The following is a 27,056-nucleotide window of genomic DNA, read 5'->3' on the forward strand; positions in this document are numbered from 1 at the left end:
AACTTTTCATTATCAATTTTTTGGTACCTTTCCCCCTAATATATATATATATATATATAATTAATTGAGTGAAAATAGGTTTTTTTTAATGACTAAATGAAAAGTATTTAAATTTATGACTAAAAATTTGTATATATTAAAAATTTCAAAAAGAAAATTGTTCATTATTGATACATATGATATTTATTAAATGAACTTTTCATTATCATTTTTGAAATTTTGAATTTTTTTTTTAAAAAAAAAAAATTGTGATTCATCTTGACTTCCACATGTTGCATATTGGCTGATTAATTAATAAAGATAAAAACAATTCCAGACTATTGGCGAGTGCAACATCACAATAGATAACCATAAACCTACAGGAAATGCAACAGGTTAAAAAAACGATTAAGAAAATGTGAAAGTAATATTTTAAAAAAAAAAAAAAGTGAAAACCGATGAAAAATTAACCTATTTCTTTTGCACATATCGGAAGTTGTTAATTTGAAAGGGTTTCTGAGTATACCACAGTCACAACCGTACGAAACCACAAAACGGAACGGCACGCAAGCGGAGGGGGTAAATCCGGAATCCGCAGGAAAAAGGAAAATCCGGACCGGCAGACGTGTGGCGAGCGGTTTGAGGCGACGTCCTTTCACGGGCACCTTTCACGCAGGCGGGCAGGCACGAACGCGGAGGGGCACGGACCGAGGAAGCACGGCTATCTAGGCGGTGCAAATATTCCCCTGGATAGCCAGTGCCGCAGTGTATTGCAGGAGCTAATGCACGTTCCACGATGTCACTGAAGTGTACAGCAGGACCTAATGTAAATACGTTGCAGTCTATGCTTCCACATTTTTGCATGCACCCTATACAGTCCACGTACCTTCTTTACTTAGCCACGTTTTCCGAACGATGGCAGACTCCTTGCATATTGAACCCATTCCAGAAATATTTCCACAGATTTCATATGCTGAATTTTCTAGGTGAGGCTTTGCTTTCATGAGATGTGTCTTACTGTTTAGAATTTCACTATTTTGCAAGATTTAGTTTTTAATGAAACATGGAAAATTGTCCCTTTGTGTGTAGATTGCTGATGTGCAGGTCTGTGCTTCAGAACAGAGCTGATTTCTGTTTATATTAATGAGATGTTTTTAAAGTTTCGTCGACTCATTTGTTACAAACTGCTTTTGACATTGACTTTCATTCTGTGAAATTTCTATCGCGTCTTCTTTGTAAATTCTTGTTTTTGAATAGGAAATCAACCGCATGGTTGCTCACGCCACAAATTCAAACCCACAAGATGGTGAACGCCAAAACCAGATGAATGGATCAAAGGCAAAGGCAACTTCAAATTCATCCTAGCTTATCATGTTGTCCTGCGCAAGAGGTGGGGCATATCTGGTTTTTTAAAAGATACAACAGCTTGGTGTAGAATTCGATTTGGTAGATCTACGTTTCTGACAGCACTTGAAAATTGATGACAATCTGGGGAGTAATTCGGACATTTGACATCAATGAGCTGAGTTGCAGTTCTATTTATTAGTAGACGGTCATTAATCAGACACAACTTCTCATATGAGTTTATTCTCGTGGGTCACGAAAATGAATTATTAAGATTCCAAAATCTTGTGATTCACTTTCACGAAATACAGTTGGAAGCCCTCTGCATTCTGAGCAGGGTTGTTCGAGCTCTTGATAAATCATTCTTTATGTTGAAATTTCAGGTCGCGTTGATTTGAATGATAGAAATATTATGGAGCCTCCAGGAATTAGTTTTTTGAAGCATTACAGGTGTTTCAATCCCACAATCGGTCTATCAGAGCTCTGTGTTGATAATCACATTCATTGCATACGCTTGTTTCCATGCCTCGAGGAAACCCATCAGCATTGCAAAAGGGGTGTTGAAAAGTGGGTGGAAGCCCTTTGATGGAAGTACTGCAACTGCCAGGTTGGGGGAGATCGATGTGTCATTTCTTTTAGTTTATTCTATAGGGATGTTTTTTGCTGGGCATGTTGGAGACAGGGTCGATCTTCGCATTTTTTTTACTGTGGGTATGATTGGGAGTGGGACTTTTGTGGCCATGTTTGGGATGGGATACTGGTTCAACATCCACAGTTTCTTTTACTATTTGTGTATGCAAGTGGTGCAAGGGCTGTTTCTTTTTCCCTCTGTTGTTGCCATTGTTGGTAATTGGTTTGGCAAGGCAAGAGAGGCCTCATCATGGGCATCTGGAATGCTCACACTTCAATTGGAAATATATGTGGCTCCCTTATTGCTGTAGCTGTCTTGCAATATGGATGGGGATGGTCTTTCCTTCTTCCTGGAATTCTAGTGGCAGTGGCAGCCATTATTGTTTATTTGTTTTTGGTTGTGAACCCTGAGGATGTTGTGGATGAGGTTCGTTCTGAAAGGATAAATTTGGAAGATCGGAGTCTACTCAAATGCGGGGAAGTTGGATTGTTAAAGGAAACACTGCCTCCCACAGAATCTCACAGAGGCCCGGTAAAAGTCTTCATTGAATTATCGAAAACAGGAACTTCTTGTAACAGCATGAATGGGGCGATAGATCCATCGAAAGCAGAGATCCATGGTGATAGTGGCGATGGAAAACATGACACAGAAGAATCCAGTGGAAGGTGAGGAAGAGGGGCTCCTTCGATCTTGCACGACTGCCCAAATTCATTCAACTGCCACTAATGCCGTTGGTTTTGTTGAAGCATGGATGATTCCGGGTGTCGCATCCTATGCATTATGTCTTTTCTTCTCGAAGCTGGTGGCTTATACATTTTTATATTGGCTACCTTTCTACATTAAGCATTCAGGTAGAGCTAACCTCGTTGGACTCTGGTGTCTAATTTAACCATTTTTTACTCGGAAACAGTCTAGTTTAAGTGTTCATTATTTAGAAGCCGTAAGTTATTAGTAATCTTGACATATATCTAGAAATAATATTAGATAAAAAAACTATTGTTTGAGTGCACTTTCAGACGAATTTTGGCAGTTTGAATTTGCTTTTCCTACGAGCCCAACCATAATCCTACTGTAACTGTTGTGAGAATAACAGAAACCCGAAACTATTGAAACTTTTGAAATCTCAAACCTCTGGGAAAAATTGAACTTTCAAACTGCTGTAAACCTGGCAAAAACCCTAAATCAGAAAAGTGCAGGCATGAACAGAAACTTGAATCTGAAACTTAAAGTTCTCACAAACAGATACGTATTTATTTTCTTCTGTAAAACTACTTAAAAAAGAAATATCAAAACTGTAGTATGGTTCAATTATGAATTCTAGGAAGTATGCAGAACGCAAGAACTTTTTATTATTTATGGATGCCCACTCAGGCCAAAGAAGTCTCCAAGCACAGAATGGTTGATGCCCTTGGTAAAAAAACTGTCTTGTTAGATTTGCACACAAGAACCACTTTCCAAAGCATTAAACACTTGTAATGTTTATGGGCCTACTCATAGTTGCTTTCCCTAATGGGATTACATAAAACTTAGTTGACAAAGTACAATTTATCGACATGAAACTCTCTTAACTAAGAGAAAAGCACAACTGGTTGACATGACACAGTTGATGAAGAGAAAAGGACAACTAATATTAATTACTGGAAAAGTACAACTAATTGATGTAAAACTACAAAATTACAGTTGACTGCACAAAGTACAACTAGTTGATGTAAACATACAAAATTACAGTTGACCGCATGAAATCCTGTTATATTTATATATATGTATTTAAACAAACTACTATAACCCACACAAATACCCATTTAACTGCAGGGCATTATATTTGATTTTGAAATTGTTCCCTCTCACAAAACCGCTTTCATCAAAAAATGGGGCAGTGCTGGATGCTGCCGTATTTTGGTGCATTTTTACGTAACATCTTCGAAGAGGAAAGCTTTCTATTGGATTTGTGAAATTTACCAGATTGAAATAGAATTTCTATATGAGAAACTGCTAGATTAGTTCTGATATCATTGAAATCAAACAAATCAAAATCTAAAATTATTGGAAACAGAAATTGTTTGAAAAATGTTAATTGCAAATTCCTGGAACCCTTTTGATATTTAAACTATCCACCATAAAAACAACAAAACTCTGCTCTGATATGACGAAAACTCAGAAGAACCAGAGCTATGAAGTGAGCGGCTCCTAATTGTGAATACAAACTAGTACTCAACGTGTTGAGTGCCGGACCAGCTAGATTAAACAAATTTGAATAAAGAAAACCACCTTATTGTGAGTAGTCTTGCCATACTTATAGACTCAAAAATTATTTCTATATTTTGGCACACTCTGTATAGCTTCCTTCAAAAATAAATTATCTTTGCTTTATTATTCTAAAAGGGTTTTTCGCCTTTATATGGATTTATTTGTATATCCTCTTAAGCAACCTTTAGTCTGTATGGTTTATTCTCCTAAAGCAATTGTTGGCGTTTGCATGAATTTATTTTTTTGTAGTTTCCTAAAATTGAATTATTCAATCTTTTTCGAATAAACTTGTCCTTTTTCACATCTGACATTCCCGTGTCAGGAGTCCTTCTGTGGTGAAAATCATTGGGCTTATTGCAGTGGGATTCTTAGTCAAACCTTATTCCTTAGTTTCTCTTTTCTAATACCAAAATAAGTTTTGAACCTGTAATATCCCCAAATAGGGATAAAGGAAAAATAACAATATCTCCAAAAATATGCAACAGAAAATTCTGAAATTTTATTTGCAAATAAAATACTGTTCAACAAACTCAGATCTAGGCTCAGAATATTTATCTGATTTTTCTGCTAATTTCTAGAAATTTCTGAATATGAACAAGTTGCAGAAAACACACTAAATCTGCCCAGGATTTTCAGAAATATCTTACATTAATTTTTTCTAATTTTTCTAATATGAATATGATCAGCAGTATGCATATTTATGTTCAAATACCTCATAAATGCCTTCAAAACCCTAGCCAAATGCAGCATGTTCTCTTTCAGAATATTTTCAGATTTTAACTGTGTTGAATTGTTTTTATTTTTCTAGTGCTTCAAAGAGGGAGAATTGTTTTTGTGGCTCTTTACAAGGGGAAGTGAAGCTGAAACAAGATAAATCCACAGAGAAGAGGAAAACCCTACTTCATCTGCTTAAAAACGTCATGGATTGTTAACAACTGTTTGACATTTTTCATCACATAGCTATTAATAACAACAAAAATTCAAATAATTATGACAAATGCAGGGTCTTAAGGAGAACGGACAAGCCTAGAGCTACAACATGACAGCCCATCATAAAGGACTAATAGATGAACTGTAAGAACTCATGCATGGCTTAAAAGTTGTTTAAAACCACAAACCAGTAGCTTTCTCTGTAATGCCTTTGATGAGGGCTCTGCCATCCTACCCCATATGTCTGTTTTAATTTTCAAAAGACACTTTCATTCTTTTGAAACATTCTTTGACTATCGTTTCTTTCAATGGACTACCCATATACTCTTTTCTGATTTGCAAGCATCAACTGATCACTGCATCTTCTGGATTACCTTTGAAACTTCTATATCAATCAAATTCAGGGAGGGCCAATTTAGAAGGATAAAATGTCTTTCTGAATGCCTTGCCCTTATCAAGATTGTGATGGGGTTCATATTCCTTGATTATCCATTCACGAATTGCTGAATGTCAATTTTATGAATACTTTGACTTAAATAACATTTGTCAGCACTTAGCACTCAAGAATGGCTTGAATCTTTTGTGAGCCTATTGTGATCCCAGATTTAGATATTATATGGCCTAATTAGTTCACTTCTGATAGAATTTGTGCTTACATGCTTTGCATATAATGTGTAATCACTACGCTCTTGTGATGCCAAACACGGGTGTTCTTCATGTCCGTCTTTCATGAATCTTTTGAACTCTGACCATAGAATCATTGTATATTATCAAATATTTCCAATGTCCTTAGTCCATTTCATTCTTTGTTGCCAATGTCCCTGGGTTATCTTTAGGGCTATATTCACAAGCTCTTTGTCATTTGGTGTTGCCTTACTCAAGCTCTACATTGATATAATGATTATGGCATTCTTACCTTGGTGCCTCCTTAATATTGAAAGTTGGTCTCCTCAAGGCCTCTATGACTGAATTGTGAAATTTGAGTAGGGGACGGAAAGATTATTTTTAAACACAGTGGAGATGCATTTTAGCTTTAATTTGACAGCAAATATAGTTTTTTCCTCCTTCGCAACTGTTAATTTTTGTTGCCAAAAAGCTTTGTACTTTGTAGTCATTAAATTTGTGTGAATAAACATTGTACAATATTAGACAAAGTGATCTGAAAAGAATGGAAGCAAATACATATGCTACATATATATTTTTAGTATATGTATTTGCTTCCATTATTTCGCTTTGCATTACTATTTTGTATGCAATATATCTCCTCTTTCCCAATTACTCTTCTATTTGCAGTTATAATTAATAATCTATTTCATCTGACTACTGCTATGCCTTGTCTGCCAATGCTTGGCAGGAACTACGCTGCTTGCAGCTCTTGTTTATTATGTTCTTGTGTTTTTCTATTAAAGTTTATATATGAATCTACCTAGTTTAATGTGTGTGTTCAAAGAAGAGGTCAAGGATTTGGTCAACGTCAACCCATTTTTTCTGTTACCTATTGTGGACACCCTGCCACTATCCCACATGACCCCTTGCCGACTTGTCAACCAATTATTTCTGAGAAGAATGTGGTGGTTGTAAATGAGTAAATGAGATGCTGCCTACAAACTGTGAAGGACGTTGCCCGTAATAAATTCAATTATCTGAAGCTGAAACTGCTAGTATCAAAGAGCAGGTTGCTCTGTTTTCACTCTGGAAGTTGGAAGGCCATGCATTTCTCCTCACAAGAGCCTACTCCCACAATATTTGCCAATATTGATGTTGGTTACCTTTTGCTCTAGGGTAAAAAAATCCAGTGTGTCTCAGCATGGCAAAATGTAGACTTCGATTATACAACAGAATTATTAAATGGAATAGGCAAACAAACAATGAAGGATTTTGACAGTATATGCATCTCACAGATGATGACCTGTGTCATGTGAAGAAAGGTCTTTGTGGCAACCAAATGTCAGAAATATAGTTCAGTTCGGAATGACCCTGAGAACTAAGCTACCATATGGATGGTACAAAGAGGTTAAATTTAAAATATCTGGCAGCTGCACTCTACAGGTTTTCTCAGCCAACTTGCAGGCCTGCACAAATAGCATTGAGCAATTTTGGAGGCATCTTGCAGGCGCATTTTTAATTTAGTTAATTTATATAAGCTGTATCCAGTAACTGTTCTATGCTACAGGAAAAGTGGAAGTAGTATCTACAATTTTAAGAATTCTTGGGCGAAATCAAATGTTTAGAATGAATAGAATAGAAAAGAATTTTGGAGCTGAGTTAATGGTTTATATTATTTTCAAATAAGTTGCAAATGATATTTAAACATGCAAACAATTTCTAGAAGTGAGTTGTCTAATATTTTATTAGATTAATATTTTAATTCTTTCGGTGTTAGTTATAAACAAACAGACATAAGTGCATAACAATGCATAACACGATAGTTTAACGTGGTTCACCAAAAAATGGCTACATCCACTGAAGCAGGGAAATATTATATATTAACCATTATTAAATACATGGTCTATGCCCAGCTATTTATACAGGCATTCAGCAATCAACCAAGAGTCAAGTGAAGATGAATGGTCATGTGACCGTTGGGCTCCATATACCCAACAATCTCCCCTGTGAAGACCAACCAGCACATCCATGCATGGTGGCATCCCCTGCTCTCCATTTCGATCCTTACAGAACCAGGCCTATCGAAAATTTGAACTTCGCCAAACTCTGTTCCAGAACACTTCGAATTAATCTTTGCCACGCGAAGTCAAAATTAATAAAACTAAATAACATGACAGTATCTTTAACTTTTGTAGCTGATGTATCGATACTTTCACCATTCTTGTCGTGGTCATTCTCAAAACCAATACTAACAAAAACACTGTCACTGTCATTTGCAGCATTTCCTCCCATGTTGACCATTCCAAATACAACATCAGCAATCAATATATTCCATAAAAACAAATTTGGTTCAGAAGTTTTGTCAAACACTTCTGCAGTCCATTCTTCTCGACTACATTCTCCAACACTAGGAAATACAGAAAAATAACCATAACTAGGAACACTACAATTTGAAGGTGCAAAATACACTGCTTCATCAGGGTCTACACTTTTTCAATTTGGGTTTCTGATGGCATACACTCTTCCTCCCAAAATCTTTTGAGCTCCTCTTCTTCAACAACGACTTCTTTTCCAACATCTTTCTGTCAAGAAATTCCAACCGACGCATCATAGGGTTCAACTTTCACCACACGATGCCAACAACTTCCCGGCCATTAACAGTTTGGCCAATACGTGCCAAAGCTAGCTCAAGAGAGGAGTAAATAAGAATCTCAGCATCCTTCTCTTTAGCTAAATTCTCTTCTTCAATTGAATTCTCCTCTTTACTTGAATTCCCCTCTTTCGTCCAGCCATCCCACCAGTGTACACGACGTTTGAAGCACAAAGAAACATGGAACATAAAACTACCATACAAATTCTGAATTTTACCTCCTTCTCCTTCTTCCATCTCTGCTCAAGCCAACCTAGGCTCTGATACCAATTGTTAGTTATAAACAAACAGAGAAAAGATAATGGAATGAAACCAAAACAAACATAAGCACATAACAATGCATAACACGATAGTTTAACGTGGTTCACCAATAAATGGCTACATCCACTGAAGCAAGGAAATATTATATATATTAACCATTATTAAATACATGGCCTATGCCCACCTATTTATATAGGCATTCAGCTATCAACCAAGAGTCAAGTGAAGACGAATGGTCATGCGACCGTTGGGTTCCATATACCCAACATTCGGCTCTCTATCATTCTGATGATAGATCACTGTCTGTGATTCGAAACTTTATGTAAAAAACTCAAAAACAATCTAATCCAAAAACAACATTATTTAATTATTCTTTTTCATTTGTATCTTATTGAGATTTTTTATTTAAAAACACTGCTGCTTAATTAATAAAGAGTATTTAAGAACATTGTCGAATACTTAATGAATGGTGTTTCTTTCATTAAATTTTTTGGTCTGTTTAAATACATATTTCCCAGATACTGGTTCTAGCTGAATCCCCCAAAATTGCGGCAAGGTGTTGGAAATCAACAGAACTGTCGAAGGTTGGAAAGGTGCAATGATCCGTGGTCCACGCATCAGTTGGCTGTTGGCCATTGTGGATTTTCAATAAATGTAAATCTAAATCCTAATAAGATATATTAATAGATGTTACCAATGAACCTGAACCCTGGCCCAGTCCTGTGGGCTCCACGGCAATTATCGCTGCCTGCACTGCGGATGAAAGGAGTAAGAACATTTAATGGTGGCAACAAATGAAGCCGTCAAACTGCAGGAAACTTAGAAACGAATACCACCATAAAAAATGTGAAAAAAGAAATTCACTATTTGGATTAGGGTTAACTTTTTGTGCAGTTTTTAGAAAACCATTTGATGCCAGGGAAGTGGTCTAAACTCTCTTTTGCTGTGTAACTTTAAAGTGACATCTAATTGCTCGGAAAACAGGGTTAACTCTCTTGCTGTGCATTTTTACAGTGGCATCTATGGGATTAAATTTTAAAATAGCAATCTAAGAAAATAAGTCTCCTCTGAATGTGTAACTCTTGGGCCCACTAGAATATTAAAAAACTTTCCTTCAGTTTCTCCCCTCTCGTTTCATCTCACAAGTGGGCTTGGGGTCATGAATTAGTAAGAAGAAAAAATATTATATCACGGAGTTCAATCTTACTTTTGATCATCATCAAAAAGCTTATATAAGGGCTAATATTTCGTGGAAAGCTCAGTGTATTAATGTTCAATTAAGAACTAACTCTCATCAGCTCCATAGTGAAACTGGTCGTTGGAAAAGACCAAAAGAAACTTGGGAGGAAAGAGAGTGTATTTTTTGCACATCTGGAAAAGTTGAAACCGAAAAACACTTCATTTTAGAGTGCGACGCCTTCAAAGATGTTAGGGACATGTATAACAAATTATTGACTGAGGGATCTTGGTATAATTTTTTCAGCGAGGATTTTGTCGAGAGGTTGGGGCCATTTGTCAGCATTTTACACAGAAAACGGGCAGATTTGCAGAAATCAATTAGATCTGATGTGCTGTCCCATAGACTTTGTTAAGTCTCCTGAACATTAAAATAAATTTCTTTCTTTCTTTCTTTCTCTCCCCTGCATAAACAGAGATGTCATGTCGCTGTGAAGTAGCAGCAAACAAATAAGCACACATAATTACAACGTGAATTTTTGCACAAAGCTCAATTCTTCCTAGAGAGCAGAGTTTTTCCAGTTAAAGCTAATTAACAATGTCTATAGATTTGTCAATTCAACACAATGCAAAGGAAATTGTATCGATGGCACGTAATGTCAGCGACTAGATTCCGATTTTAGTAGTATTCATACAATTTGAAAGTTATATGTTTTTTGGCCTTCAAATGTATATGAGAAATATATCCCCCAGGACATTGTTGAAAGAGTTAACAGCTGTAAGGTGTTCAAATGTGTTTTTGAATTGTAGAAAAGTTCATTTCAGCGATGAACCTTCAGCAAAGCCAAAATCAGCTTGTTAGTTCTAATTCAGAACTTTTTATTTTCTAGTGATAATGTTGCTGAGAGCAAGGACTGAACAGGGGGGTATTTCAGCATCAATTTGATAGGAAGGAAAAGAACACTACTCAAAACGGATTACAAAACAAAATACCACGCAAAATAGGTGCAAATTCAGGTTGCATTGGTATTTGGTAAAGTGAAGAGCGTAACTGTAAGTTTGTCAGCGATGCTTAGCAAAGCAAATCAGATCCATTTTTCAGAATGAAATATCTTTTGACACTTGAAACTCCTGACATGAATCTTTGCTTTTTCAAGAACGCCCAAGCTCAGTTTTACATTGTTAAGAGCTGAATACGCAGTACCTGAGGATCTCTAATTACATATGCAATAAGGATTACAGATTTACGATGATAAGCAGACCTTTTCTTCACACTATCTCGATTATCCATTTAAAAATTAAAATACATATGCCAAGAATCTTATATAGCCTAAGCCAATTAGAGACAAATCCTGACAGTGCAATGATAAAGTTTGAATAGCATAAAACATTGTCCATGAGATTCTGGTGTAATGAAAATGTGTGGCAATTTAAGAATGCAACCTCGGTTCAAATAGAACCTCGCTGCAACAATGCAGACAATAAGTACAGTGAACATGTGGCTTGATCCATAAGAGTTTGATATAAGGCAGCTCATAATCCCCACAAACATATAAACATGTGAAAGAGTTGGTCTCATGATATAAGGTAGACTGAATCATAAGAGCGTAACCTAGGTTCAAATCTGCCTCACCATATAAGGCAGCCCAAAATTCCAACAAACATACAAATGTATTGGAAGGTTGTGATGTAATGATTTTGTGGTATGTTCAAGCCTCTAAGAGGCAGCTCATAGCTCAAATCTTTTACACGTACATTTTTATAGTTGACTTAACATGTTTGATTAAAAATTAAAATCATTTTTGTAGTTAAGTTAACATGTTTGATTAAAAATTAAAATGTAAAGCATCCAAAATCTATGACGGAAATAGTTCCATTGACGGTTCACATAAAAACTCTAAGATATGATTCAAACGAAAACCATCTAATAACACAGTTCACATACCGTCATCTTCTTCATTAACAGGAGTCTCAGCTTTAGCTCTGCTATATGTAGTGTCCGCAATGTCTTCTCTACCTATTCTATCGCCCGCCATTTCCTGCAAAGACGAGCATTTTCAAAACCTCGCGAGAACCAAGAATTATAAAAAGAAAAATAAAATATAATGGCAACTAAGCTAACAAGATAAACCTTGGCACCTAGAATGGGAGCACACCAGCCATAAATTAACAATGCTTAAGCAATAAATAAAGCAAGAATCGCATGACAACGGATCCCGCGAAAACCGAGAGGATTATATTTAAACAGGATCCCCACTGCTCCTCTAAAAACCTTAGGGTTTAACACTTTGAGACTGGAATTTGACACCACTGAGCAATCAAAATTCTAGTCAGGAAGTTAAACGGGAGTTCCTGTGCTACATCTGACAAATCTCAGCCGCCCACTACCATAGGAGCTACAGAGGCCTTAAAATCTACTGAGCTGCTTGTACACAATAAATTATGCATTCCTTCTATAAAGCTTCCTTCACTCCCCTGCAATTATTACCATTATTCATCCCGTAGGCATATCACTGTAACATTAAACCTTAATCTAGGTTTAATCTTTCAAATCTTCACAGGCGCCCAACACAGTGCCTTAAATATTCTCACACTCAGGGAAAATCTCATGCTCATGAATTGGTCAATCCTAGCGTTTATCTCTAACCGTCCGATCTTATATTATTGTCCTACATAGGAACAGATTGTGAACATAATGACAAAACCATTCAGTAGAGCTAAATTTGTCAAATATAAAGATAAGCTTGAACTTGTATCTGGTTTAGTCATTAAGAACAGGTGTTCAATATATTATAGACATATTAATTAGCATTAGTTTCATATTGGTGATTTTAACTGTATTAGGAATATTGTTAAAACTTTCTTGAGATCTCATTTTGCTTGCTTGTATGGTCGTTTCACGGATAGCCAACTTGGCTTCCTTTTGTAATCCTATTTAATAGGCGCAATTACAATGAAAATGTACTCTTGTTTTTGGCTTTGATTGTTGAAACCTACTGCTCTAATAGCAACGGCATGTGATGTGCATACTCTCAAATTCAAAAATGGGCCAAAGAAGGATCCTATGTGGACTGCAATCCTCTTCATCAATTAATCGGAATACTATGATCCAAATTGGCTACAGCCACTCTAAAGCAGATGCAAATGGAAGTTTGTTGCATTTCTCCGCCAAATTGACACCACAGAGAAACCTAATGGAGAAAAATTTATGATTTACATTGGCTGCATTGTCATGGACAGCATGTTGGCCTTGTTAAATGTGAAGTGCAAATATTGCTGAAGGTTTATTGAATATTACTTAAGTTTTTAAAAGTACAGATATGCTTCCTGGATATGTGTATGGCATGAATAATGTGCATAGGTGTGCGTGATTATTTGCTTTCAAATCATGTACAGAATGATAATTTGCTGGGCAATGGTGATGTTTTGGGTGGTGGAGTTTAATCTAAAAAATAAATGCCTTTGGTATTTGAAAATTGGTGCTATAAATTTTTCATGAAAATGTTAATGGTTAAATGAAAATAAGCTAAAGCAAGCCAAAGGTTCTCAATAGAGTCTCAACTACGGACCGTTGTATTAGGTAAAAGTAACTTAGTAAAGTATTTTCCATGAGATAACGAGAGTCATCAAAATTCAAGCCGATTGCTTTCGATTCATAAATCCTTCTACATATAGGAAACCTCATCCTTGCATCTAACTTACACATAAAATACACTGGGAGCATCATCTACTACTGACATCTTTCAATCTTGACCTTTATCAGAAAACTGATTAAATTGCAACGTAATATTTCCTTCCCTACTAAAACAACTCCCAGCATTCCAAACCCTCTTCACTTTGGACTGCAGAATCACTATTTATCACCCAATTTCTCTTAGTGTTGAAGCCCATTATATGCTTGCTAATAAAGCTGAAAACTCTGAGGAAACTGATATACCCATTCATGTACCTAGCAACAACCCTGTTGAATTTAGCACATCCCCATACATTTCCAAAATCTCAGGAAATCAATATTCGGTGCCGTATATGGGGACGATAGAATGCACAGCCTCATAGTGTGTTTTATAAATCAGTCTTATAAATATACTACAAAGCCGATGCATTCTATCGGCCCCATAGCCAGCTCCATCATCATGCAGATTGATTTTGCCAACATTAATGATGCGCTTAGGAGTCTTTAAAACACAACTTAGTGTAATGTCCCCTAATGGGACCATCTTATATTCTGACCTAGAATCACAATTTTAGTGCATAGTAAATACAATAGAGAGACACTATTTTCAACTAAAACTTGTTCTGGAACCTACACAACAGGCTAGTCAACATTTCCATTATGCAATGATAGATCATATGTTCAACATTTTCTGTATATTGCCCACTTTATATGAAGGATTCAACAACCCTTTCTGTCCCTACACTTGTCCCCATTATGGAGCTCAAGGAGAATCACACAAGGCACCTTGAGTCTATCCCTCTCCAACAAGCCCAAGAGCACCAAGGAACTTGTCAACTTGGTCTCTTGGCCCACACTCGGGGTTGACATACCTGCTGGAGCGTAGTGCTCTTGCTTTCTTGCATTCTCCCTCCATAATTGGATGGTGAGATTGAAAGGTATTGCAGACTCCATCATATAATGCATTATTACACTGCCATACGTATTGCAGCCTATATTAATAAAACTATTGAATTCTGCGTAAGAACATTATCAGGCGTCATATATTAAGTCATCCCCATGCTTACCACCAAGAACAAGGATGTTACTGCCTATAAATTAATAACAGTTCTGATCTAATCTGATCGATGGTGATGCCACTGGAGGCTTTTGGTTCCTTTCCTTTATATCTCTCAATGTGAGGGAGAGATCACACCTTTTCATCATGTATGCCCTTTGGCAAGAGACACACCCTTTCACCATTAGCACCCTTTGAAACAGTGCAACTCATCATTATTTATTTCTGCCCTTTGAAATGGACACAACCTTTCACAATCAGATCTGCCCATCTTATTTAAATCAGATCTGCACTTTTGATTCCCAAACTATCCCCCCTTCAAATGAATTCTCTTCTCCCTTTATACCTCATATTTGGGGGAATCACAACTTATCATGTCATGCCTTTTGACCATTCATTAACTTTAATCAAATTTTGATTATATTCTATTATATTTTTATTTAATTTTTTATTTTTATTCTTTTGTATTTAATTTTATTATTAAATTATATTTCAAAGTGGGGACACTACAGTCCACCCCACCCAAGATTGCTTGTCCTCAAGCAATTATCATTGAGTGTTCAAAATGGCTTCCAATATGAAATGGCTTTGGAGACACACGTGTTAAACTTGCTGGAAACATATCAGGCATGATCCAAACACAGAGCATACACATGGATATATGCAAACACAGAGCATACACGCAAATACATGTATTGTTAGATTCCTTCTTGTTGACTAGAATGATTCATGTTTACCCTACAGAATGGCAGGATCAAAACTCTGATACCAATTGTAATGTCCCCTAATATATTCTAACCTAGAATCACAATTTTAGCACATAGTAAATACAATAGAGGGACACTATTGTCAACTAAAGCTTGGTTTGGAACCTGCACAACAAGCTAGTCAAAATTTCCATTATACTATGATAGATCATATATTCAACATTGTTTATATATTGCCCACTTTATATGAAGGATTCAACAACCCTTTCTCTCCCTACATCTATCCCCATTATGGAGCTCAAGGAGAATCACACAAGGCACCTCGAGTCTATCCCTCTCCAACAAGCCCAGAGCACCAAGGACCTTGTCAACTTGGCCTCTTGGCCCACACTTGGGGTTGGCATACTTGCTAGAGCCTACTGCTCTTGCGTTCTTGCATTCTCCCTCCATAATTGGATGGTGAGATTGAAAGGCTAAGTCACAAAATATGGCGATTTTCATGGATGAGGTTCGAATTTAATCGAATTTCAAACTTCCATTAAAAAATTGTTCAAATTCGGCCATAAATTCGTACGGCCAGGGCGTCATTTTTTTTAATTAAAGTTAAAATTTAAAAAGCACTTTTCTAGGGTTTCTGAAATGCGTTTAGGGTTTTTTTGAAAACTTCGGCAGATTTTTTCTATAAAGCAATGCTATCTGCCTCTAAACACACAACTCAGCTGGCCGATTCATGGGTATCTACTGGGTCGCGGGTGTCTGCAACTGCAACCCGTCGGATTTTCGCAGGTGTCGAGGGTATATAGACCCCATCATATAATTCACTTAATTGTCATACAAACAGTTAGCGATAGAAAGGCATTATTACACTGCCATACATATTGCAGTCTATATTAATATTACTCTTAAATTCTGCATAAGAACATTATCAGGCATCATATATTAGGCATACATATTAAGCACATCCCCATGCATACCACCAAGAACAAGGATGTTACTGCCTGTAACTTAATAGCAGTTCTGATCTGATCTGATCAGATCGACAGTGATGCCACTGGAGGCTTTTGGTTCCTTTCCTTTATATCTCTCAATGTGAGGGAGAGGTCACATCTTTTCATCATGTATGCCCTTTGGCAAGAGACACACCCTTTCACCATTACCACTTTGAAACAGTGCAACTCATCATTATTTTTGCCCTTCGAAAGGGACACAAATTTTCACAATCAGATCTGCACATCTTATTTAAATCAGATCTGCACTTCTGATTCCCAAATTATCCCCCTTCAAATGAGTTCTCTTCTCCCTTTTATATCTCATATTTGGGAGATTCACAACTTGTCACGTCATACCTTTTGACCATTCATTAACTTTAATCAAATTTTAATTATATTCTATTATATTTTAATTTAATTTTTTCTTTTTATTCTTTTCTATTTAATTTTATTATTAAATTATATTTCGAAGTGGGGTCATTACACTGAGCTCCAAACATCATCACTTCAATCTGCTTCTCAACAAATTGTATGTCATAAAAGACAACCCAAAGTCCAGCATTGGATGCCTTAATAAGCACAAAGAATACAAGACTGGCAATTCTGAGGCGATGCCACAAAAATCATCTCAACCAAATGGAGGCCACTAAAGGACCTTTAAGTGTTGATCAAATACAAATGGAGAGTACTATACCAACAACCATTTCAGTATTACCCCACCCCAAAAAGGCCACTTTTATTTAAGAACTTCAATTCCAATAAAGGAGCATGTCAAGAGAAGTCATAGAACATATAAGTTGGATGTTCAAAGGAGCTACAGGTTGGAATTGAAACTCTGAAGGCCGGACAACACCTCAATCTCAAACAGGGCAGAACACCCCACCATGAAAAATTGCACAGGGTATAAGCGTTAAAACTAAAAGACCAAAAACATCACTTTTTTTCCTTTATCTCTGCTGATTTGCACACGCACACACAATTTCAGTAATACCCAACTTAGTTTGTTCTCTTTCTGTGTACCCAACTTAGTTTGTTCTCTTTCTGTGTACCCAACTTAGTTTGTTCTCTTTCTGTGTTAAATTGTTCTAAATATTTTTCTTTTGCGGAAATGTTATGCTCTCTACAGATACGAACTACTAAGTAATTCTGATATCTCAGCTTGATTATCAAACCAACTATTACTATTAGTTATCTGTTAGCATCTTCTCAATCAAATGTTATTCTTGTTGTGGCTGGTTGCCACTCTTCTCCATAGTGCTTGTAATCTTCCTTTGTAAGCTTAATTCCTTTCTTGTTGTGGCTGGTTGCCACTCTTCTCCATGGTTTTTGTTGTTGGGTTTGAGGAACAAAGGAACACACTTCAAGACTCGAAGAAAGTAATCTGCAAAGGATTAACTGTGATGTTCCCATCTAAACCTGATAGAATTTAATGATAAATAATAATAAACAAGATTAAATATAATTTATATTTAATATTAAATATATATTTAATTAAATATTAATATTAATATTAATTTTACATTTATCAAATAATAATATAAATAATATCAATAAATAATTAATAATAAATATAATGTTTAAAATCCTTAAAATAAAGATTACCAATTTATCTACGGAATAACTGTCATCGATCGACTGAGAATAGCGATCAAAATAAATCAGATTTATATATGTCATTACATTATAATAATAAGTGGCAAGGTGAAAACGTATTCAAGTGCTCGACTTGAGGGCCATTAATCTTCCGCCGCTGTGAAGTTCGTCCTGAGTCCACGGACACCAATAGAAGTTCGGCGACTCCTGGATGGGAATCGAATGCAATATTTCCACCGCCAACATTGATAACCTCCAAATCATTGCATTAAAATCTTAGATGATGTACCCGAATAGATTGACAAAACATACGCAGTCTTTAGCAGACTCTGTGACTAGTATCGATAGTAATTGGAGTAAAAAAATGGAAAATACATGAATTACCTAACTCGGCAATTAAGAACAAATAAAACATTCGATACCAAGGAGACTACGTGGCTGTCGAGCTAGGAGTATGATTGAGATATCATTTCCGGCAAACTTGTCCAACGCTGATGACTAAGGAAGACCAGTCAGTAGTGCCATGATCGATTCTGTATGGTGCGATTAAGCATAATAAAATATGTAATTATCATAATTAATGAGATGGAGTGTTGATAATGAAAGACCATAAGGCATGACCATTGGTAAAATGACTTCTTATCCAAATATAAGAAGAGAGTTCACAATTCCTCAAGGGGGCATCGAATACCTATTATCTCTTCTCGTCTCACCCTTGAGGGTACACTCTGTTTGGAGCCAACAGCTTAAAGGCCTTTCTGGTGCAAGTACGACCACATATATCAGAAACGGAAGAAATATCGGAGCAGAGCCTGTCATCTTTAAGTACAGAATTTTATACAGTTATAATTAAACAATTGCCTACAGCCGTAACACTCACTACCCCATTAAGTCATAACTGTAGTAATTAGTATCGAGTCATTATCCTCAGGTATGTAATAAATACCGACCAAGTCGAATATCATAGTAGTGCTTCCGTATACCTCTGAGATTGATATCTAATAAATTACAGTACTGTTATATTACTCTGTTTAAGAGGACATAGTAAATCTAAAGCAACAGTTAGTCTATATCTAAACCCTGTTTTGACCATATAACATTTATAAAACTTGACAGCACTAAGCACCAAAAAAATAGAAAGAGGTGACGGGGAACTAAAATTCTGGTAAAAATCTCTGGGATCCCAATAGGGGACATTACATTAACAATCAAAGTAAGAATCGGTTCACCTATTTTTGATGAGGAAGACACAAGCGACAATGCAATAATAATCGTATCGTATTGGGTTCTTTTATTTTTAGGAACATTGCTAGTTAATTAATGAATGGTGTTTCTTTCCTTAATTTTTGGATCTGTCTAAGTCCATATTTCCGAGATACTGGTTCTAGCTGAGTAGCTCAGACTTGTTGAAAGAGATTACAGCTGTAAGGTGTTCAAATGTGTTCTTGAATTGAAGCAAATTTTATTACAGTAATTGAACATTTAGCAAAGCCAAAATGAGCTTGTTTGTACTTCAGAACTTCAATTTTCTAGTGACACAGTTGCCGAGAGCAGGGACTGCTTTAAAGGCGATAAGGAACGGAACAGGAGACTATTTCAGCATCAATTTGATAGGAAGGAAAAGAACACTACAATAAACGGATTACAAAACAAAATAGCAAGCAAGATAAGTTTAAATGCAAATTCAGATCGGAATGATATTTGGTGTAGTGAAGAGCGGATGCTTAGAAAAGTAAATCAGACCCATTTTTCAGAATGAAATATCTCGACACTTGAAAGTCTTGACATGAATATTTTATTTGTCAAGATGGGCCAAGGCCAATTTTAGTTAGTGACAAGCTGAATACACAGTACATGAGGATCTCTAATTACAAACGCAATAAGGATTTCAGATTTATTAAGATAAGCATAACTTTTAATTTTCACACTATCTGGATTGCCCATTTATAATACATATGCCAAGAGTCTCGTATACAAAGTTGCATGGACACAAACACAAATACAGATTCAGATGCAATCATAATTTAAGACCTCTATTATGAATATGGTTGGATATGACATCCATGAAAAACATCATATATTTAACACAATTTTTTTTATATTATTAGAAGAGAGATTTTCATTGCTTTAGAAGTAATATAGACACATAATTGATAATTGTTACATAAATAATTATAAATTTATAATATATAAAAAACAATAAAGTTGCATTAGAAGATAACCCAAAAAATAGATTGCTGAAATAAAAAACATTTCATTTATAATTTTTATTTGTAATTTTTATTTGGTGTGTATTTTGTTTATATAAAAAAATTGTATGATTGAATTTTTTAAATTAAATTTAAAAAAATTTACGTCAAATTTAAAAATCAAATCACACAGTATGGAACATGATTGGAAAACCAAGTCTTTTTTGGACACACGACATGTATCCCTGTCATATTGTATCCGTATCCCTATCGGAGACAAGGATACGCGCGTCTGGGGAGGGGCTCCGGCTACTCTGCTTGTATATCCTAAGCCAGTTATAGACAAATCCTGACAGTGCAAAGGTAACCACTTCACTGTGCTTAAAAGTTAAAGTACATAAAGTTTAACGAAAATGTGTGTCAATTGTAAAAATGTAACCTAAATTCAAATTGAACCTCGCCGCAACAATGCAGCGCATATCTTCAGTGAACATGTGGCTTGAATCCTAAGAGTTTGTCCCAGGTCCAAATCTACTTCACAATATTAGGCAGCTCATAATCCCCACAGACATAAACATGTGGGAAGGTTGTTCTCACAGTATAAGGTAGGATGAATCATAATAGGTAACCTAGGTTCAAATCTGCCCCACCATATAAGCCAGCACAAAATTCCAACAAACATACAAACGTATCAAGAGGTTATACTCTAATGATATTGTGGTATGTCCAAGCCTGTATGAGGCAGCCCATAGCTCAAATACTCTACACACATTTTTAGAATTTACTTAAAACGTTTGATTAAAATACAAAGCATCTAAAGGTACGACGGAATAGTTCCATTGACTGTGCCCATAAAAATTCTAAGATAGATTTAACAGAGCCAAAAAAAAGGCACAGTTCACATACCCGCGAACAAGACGCGATTCGCACAAAGCGTCGTCTTCTCCATTGGCAAGAGTCTCAGCTTTAGCTCTGCTATATTTATTGTCCGCAATGTCTTCGCTACCTGATCTATCGCCCGCCATTTCCTGCAAGTACTAGCATTTTCAAAACCTCGCCCGAACCAAGAATTATGGACAGAAAAATAAAAAATAGTGGCAACTGCGCTAAGAAGACAAGTCTTGGCACCTAGAATGGGAGCACACCGGTCATAAATTAACAATGCCTGAGAATTAATATGCTAAATGAAGCAATAATCGTAGAGAACTAATCCCGCAAAAGCCAGAAGGATTCCCACTGTGTACCTCAAAACCCTAGAGTTGAGCACCTCGAGACTCGAACTTGAGACCACCAAGCTGTCAAAAATTCATCTAAGAGAGCTAAACAGGAGTTCCTGCGCTCCATCTGACGAATCTCAGCCGTCAAGTTCAAAAAATATTCCGAGCTCCATGAACTGCAGGACACAAAAAACTTATACATTCAGTACTCTGCAATATCCGATGGGATTGAGTCTGACATTATTTATCCCGTGGGTATATCACTTTATAACATTAAACCATAATATTTCAAATCTTCACTGGCGCCCACCCGGTGCCTTAAATATCCGCCTACTCCAAGAAAATATCATGTACATAAATTTGTGTCTCATAGACTATTCTGTGCTCTAGGACGTCCACAATCTATGTTAATACTCAATTATTGATTCTATATTTGATTTTGTATGTCAATTTTTCCATCAAAAATTGGCATACACAATCAAATCCAGAAGCAATTATTGAATATTCATTCTTTTCTTTTCTTTTTCTAAATTCGTCAATCCTGATCTTTATTTTTAGCCCCTTCCAAATCACCTCCATCAAATAAGAGAAATCGCTAAAAATACATGTAAAAGAGGCGGAAATGTGTCTTTTATATATCTGACTACTTATTTGGATGCATAGACAGTTCTTATGAATGTCAAATACTATTGTTAATAAAATAAGCAATCATCTTCAATTGTATTGTTAAAAGAAATCTTTGATAATAATTTGTCACATAAATTTTGGAGAAAATAAATACAAAAGAGAAAAAATTTGTCCTTTCCCTTTAATTTAGAATTGCATGGGAACATTCTAGCTGCTTAATTTTAAACAAAAATTGCACTTAAGCAATTGAACGGGACATGGGGTAAGGGTCATTCAAATCGAAAACGGTCATTTAGGAATCAATCGCTCTTAAGTTTTTGTGTTGCTTTATTGCCTTTGTATGTGATATTTTGCTCATGTGTCAATTTGTTGCATTATTACCTTCAGAAGAAGTGTTGTAGTTGCTACCTCATTTAATTGCATAGTAATTTTGACTTTTTGTTAGTAGTCAAGTGAATGAATGAATGATTTTACTAATGAGGTTGAGCAGTTTAAGGGACCAAGAATAACAATATTAAGTTATCTTCATACCCCTTTCGATGTTGGATCTTCTACTATGAATCTAGATTAAGAAGCTAGTAGTCTAGTTAATCCTAGTTTCATCAAATAAAACGATAAAAGTTAAAGTGTTTGTAGGGCCCAATTAAAAGCTTGTGTTAGGCATTATTTTTAATTTATAGGGTTTTTTAATCATTTGAAAATTTGACTTTTTGAATTTGTATTTAAAAAAATATGAATATAATACTTTTTGAATAAAAACATATAAATATTATTTGTTATTATATTGTGCAAATTGTAACATGATGAGTAAGCATGTATTTAATCTACAAGTCATTCTTTAGCTAAGTTATTATGAGTGGGGCAATCAATCTATCAAAGTCATTCAAGGGTCAAACTTTTTTCAATTGTGTCTCTAAGAGTTTAAAAAATCGTGGATGACTTAATCAAGGAATGTATTATCATCCTCCCTACTGATCTATCAACACGTGAGCTTACCTCTTAAACTAGTGATTATGAATTTCATGTCCTATTTTTTTTTAACTTAAGCTTGTATTGAGATAAATGCTTCAACACAATTTAATTAGAACAAAAAAATGTTCTGGGAATAAAACATAAAAATAAAATATACTTAGCTCTTAATTTGATGAAGAAAAATTTATCATATAATAGAAACTAAATCACGACCATACCAAAAAAAATATCTATATCAAACAACAACCTCTAAATCATCAAAAAAATTGCAAATTGTTAGGTTCAATCTTGTACTTGACGATCTATTATATTTGCTTATCAAAGTGAACTTTGTGCCAACAAATTTCATGTATGTATAGACAGAAGTGAACTTTGTGCCTACAAAAAAAAAACCTAATACATAGATTTGAACTTCACTTGCATAAATGATCTAAGAGAATGTTGCTAACTAGGAAGATCTTGCCTCCATTTAAGCAAAGAAGGGGCAAATGGTGTCGAGATACAATATTTGATAGCTTGTCAGACGAGGATTTATTTTATAGTGGACAGATTTAATGATAATTTACAAATATTGAGGACAACAAGTAGTCATGCAACATGCCTTGAAGATGCTAATGCAATGTTGATGTTATTAAATTATGCTTTGATGCTTATGCATGTATATGTTTCTCTCTCTTCCTTATTACATCTTTGGATGATTTAAATGAATTAGAGTCATTCCTTCAATGTGTCATCTTGGCATACAATTTAAATTAATTTGAACTTTGGTTGGCTCATAACAGCTAGTATGAGAGTGGAGCATGGACCAAGTTTTGAATAATTGAATTTAAAAGTTTGAGGTTTAGATTTTTGCATGCAAAAATGATAGGTTAATTCCTCACGTAAATTCAAGTAATGGGTGATGATGGGGATAGGTTAGGGTAATATTATTCACTGAGTTTTAAGCAAAAATATGCCAAATTGCATGCTAGAAAATGCGTAAAGGATAACCTAGTCCAAACATGAAACAGTCACTGGTAAGGAGGGACCTCAAAGAGATCAATCTGGACTGGCCAGCAAGAGTAAACACAACAGAAACACACGGATATGATGGAGGCAATGCAGAATAGGTTATATTATTACATGAAATTTGATTACATCCAACTGGTAACAACCGGGTTACAACACACCGGCACACAGGCCTGGTAGAATAGGTCTCATCGGGACCTTGAATTGAAAGATCTATCTTCTATGTATAGTCTATATATATAATCCTCTCCTTCATTGCATTCTAAAGTATAATTATAAATATATAGATCCAAAGGATCCAGTTGGCCCAAGAGGGATCAAGACCCAAAGAACAAGACCTACGTGCAAAATAGCAAAGTCGGCCTCCGCCAAGAGATTCCTTCGAATAATCCAAAGGATGAAACGTAGATCGCAGGAAAAGGTCAGCCACACGCCAAGGAACATCAAGATCAACGCCCAAGGCTCTGCAAGCTTCAAAATGGGTTCCGGTAGATCACCATAATAGGTCTCAGGCAACCAGTAACAAAGGAATAACCAGTAACGAGAAACTTTCATGGAAACCGATAGCTATATCTTGTCGGAAAGTGATCCAAATGTGATGCGGTCTAAAAGCAAGAAAGATGATCAAGTCTTCAAGTAGAATCCAATTGCATAGGATCCGGTGAGCCAAAACTGGGACACATAGAAAGGAAAACTGAAACTAAAAACCAGAAAACAAAACATAAAGGAAAATGTTTTTTTTTGGTTGATGCAAGATTGTTGTGAACCGGGGATGTTCCTGCATCAAATATTCGGGGTTATTGAAAAAGTGAGCCTCTCACTTTGCTGGGGTCAGACGGAAACCAAGGCGGTCTGCCTCTATCTGAGAAATTCAAGATCAATCTTCAACTGGTATGTCCTTCCAATTCATAATATATTCCTTCTACTCAATGCTCCGGGTACTATGCCCGATCCTATTGTCCAAAACCTCTTCAATCTGATCTGGTTCCTTTCGGGGCAACTATTTCTCCAAGTCTGCAACATTGTCCTTACTGAATTCTAGTTCATGGTACTCATGGAGGTCTACAATGTTGAATATGGGTGAAATACTTAGGCTATCTGGTAGCTCAACTTCATATGCATTTCCAGAACTGAACTTCCTCAAAATATTACAAGGTTCAAACTTCTTCGTTTGCAACTTATTATAAGTTCCAACCGAGTATCTCTCTTTTCTCAGATATACCATTACTTCATCGTCAACTGCAAATTCCTTATGTCTCCTCTTCTCATCTGCCTTCTCCTTATATTTGTTGTTCATGTCTTCCAAATGTTGTTTAACCTAAATATGCAATGCTACCATGTGATCTACAAAATCTTCTACTTCATAACTCTTTTGGTTTTCACTGCTATTGTCTCTCAATTCTGTGATACCTCTAGGGTGCACTTCGGTAACAATCTCAAAAGGTATTTTTCCGGTACTTCTATTCACTAAATTGTTGAAGGAAAACTCTGCTTGTGCAAGGATCGAATCCCAACTTCCAGTTTTATCTCCCACTAAACATCTCAACAAGTGTCCCAAACTCTGGTTAGCAACTTTTGTCTGTCCATCAATCTGTGGATGAAAAGTAGAACTGAACTTCAAATCTGTCTTCATCTTCTTCCAAAGTGTTCTCCAAAAATAGCCAACAAACTTAGTGTCTCTGTTTGAAACTATGTTCTTAGGTAATCCATGCAATCTCACCACTTCCTTGAAAAATAGGTTTGCTACATGCAATGCATCTGATGTCTTCTTACAAGGTATGAAATGAGCCATCTTCAAAAATCTATCCACTACCACAAATATAGAATCATTCCCTCTTGGTGTCTTAGGTAATCCAAGTACAAAATCCATGCTTATATCCTCCCAAGGTCTTACTGGTATTGTCAAAGGTTTATACAATCCCACATTCTGACTACTACCTTTTGCAACTTGACAAACTCTACAACTCTGCACATATTTCTTAACATCCTTATGAAACTGGGGCCAAAAGTATTGTTCACTCACCAATGCAATTGTTTTGTCAATGTCAAAATGTCCAGCTAGTCCTCCACTATGTTTTTCCTTTATCAGGTTCTCTCTCATGGAACTCATAGGTATCCACAACTGAACTCCCCTGAATAACATCCCATCCTGAATGAAATAATCCAACCATTTGCTTCTATCTACCGTAACCGGTTCTCTACCTGCTCTCCAAGGTTCTGCAAAATCCGGGTCTTCATCATTAAAGATCTTCAAATCTTCAAAACCTAATATCGTCACTCTCATCTCTGTCAGCAAATTCCTTCTCCTACTTAATGCATCAGCAACTTTATTAGATTTTCCACTTCCATGCTTCAACACAAAGGTGTAACTCTGCAAGAATTCTACCCATCTCATATGTTGTTGATTTAACTTACTTTGACTGTTCAAATACTGAAAAGCTTGATGATCTGTATACGACACAAACTCCTTAGGCAACAAGTAGTGTCTCCATTTCTTCAAGGCTTGAACTATGGCATAAAATTCTTGATCATACATCGAATATCTCCTCCAGACATCATTCAATTTTTTACTGAAATAGGCTACTTCTCTCCCTTCTCGACTCAAGACTGCTCATATTGTTGTTCCACTTGCATCACAATCCACTTGAAATACTATTCAAATCCGGTAAAACTAACATAGGCTTCTTAGTCACTTTCTTCTTCAACAAATCAAACTTTTGTTTACTTTGGTCGTCCACTTGAATTCCTTTTGATCTCCTCTCATGGTTTAAGTCATAGGGTTACAAACTGAACTGAAATTCCTGATAAACTTCTGGTAAAAACTAGCCAATCCATGAAATGATCTTACCTCTCCAATGCTTTCCAGTGTAGGTCACTCAACAATGGCTTTCACTTTCTCGGGTTCCATCTTCAAACCATCCTTAGATATCACAAATCCCAAATAGACTAACTCATCCTTCATGAAAGTACACTTCTTGATATTGATCATCAACTTCTCTTATCTCAACCTATGCAAAACTTGTCTTAACTGCAACAAATGTTCCTCTTTTGTCTTATTGAAAATCAAAATGTCATCCAAATACACAATAACAAACTCACCCAATAATTTCTTCAATACCTCATTCATCAGCTGCATGAAAGTACTCGGTGCATTATTCAATCCAAAAGGCATCACCAACCATTCATATAGTCCTTCATTT

At 35.9% G+C, this 27,056-nt stretch overlaps 1 pseudogene; it reads left to right on the forward strand.

The window, feature by feature from the left end:
• The first annotated feature begins 894 nt into the window (after positions 1-894).
• LOC131033304 (putative glycerol-3-phosphate transporter 3) lies at positions 895-13,161 on the forward strand (annotated as a pseudogene).
• Positions 13,162-27,056: the final 13,895 nt, after the last annotated feature.

This window comes from Cryptomeria japonica, chromosome 6 (assembly GCF_030272615.1).
Source record: "Cryptomeria japonica chromosome 6, Sugi_1.0, whole genome shotgun sequence".
Classification (NCBI taxonomy): Eukaryota; Viridiplantae; Streptophyta; class Pinopsida; order Cupressales; family Cupressaceae; genus Cryptomeria; species Cryptomeria japonica.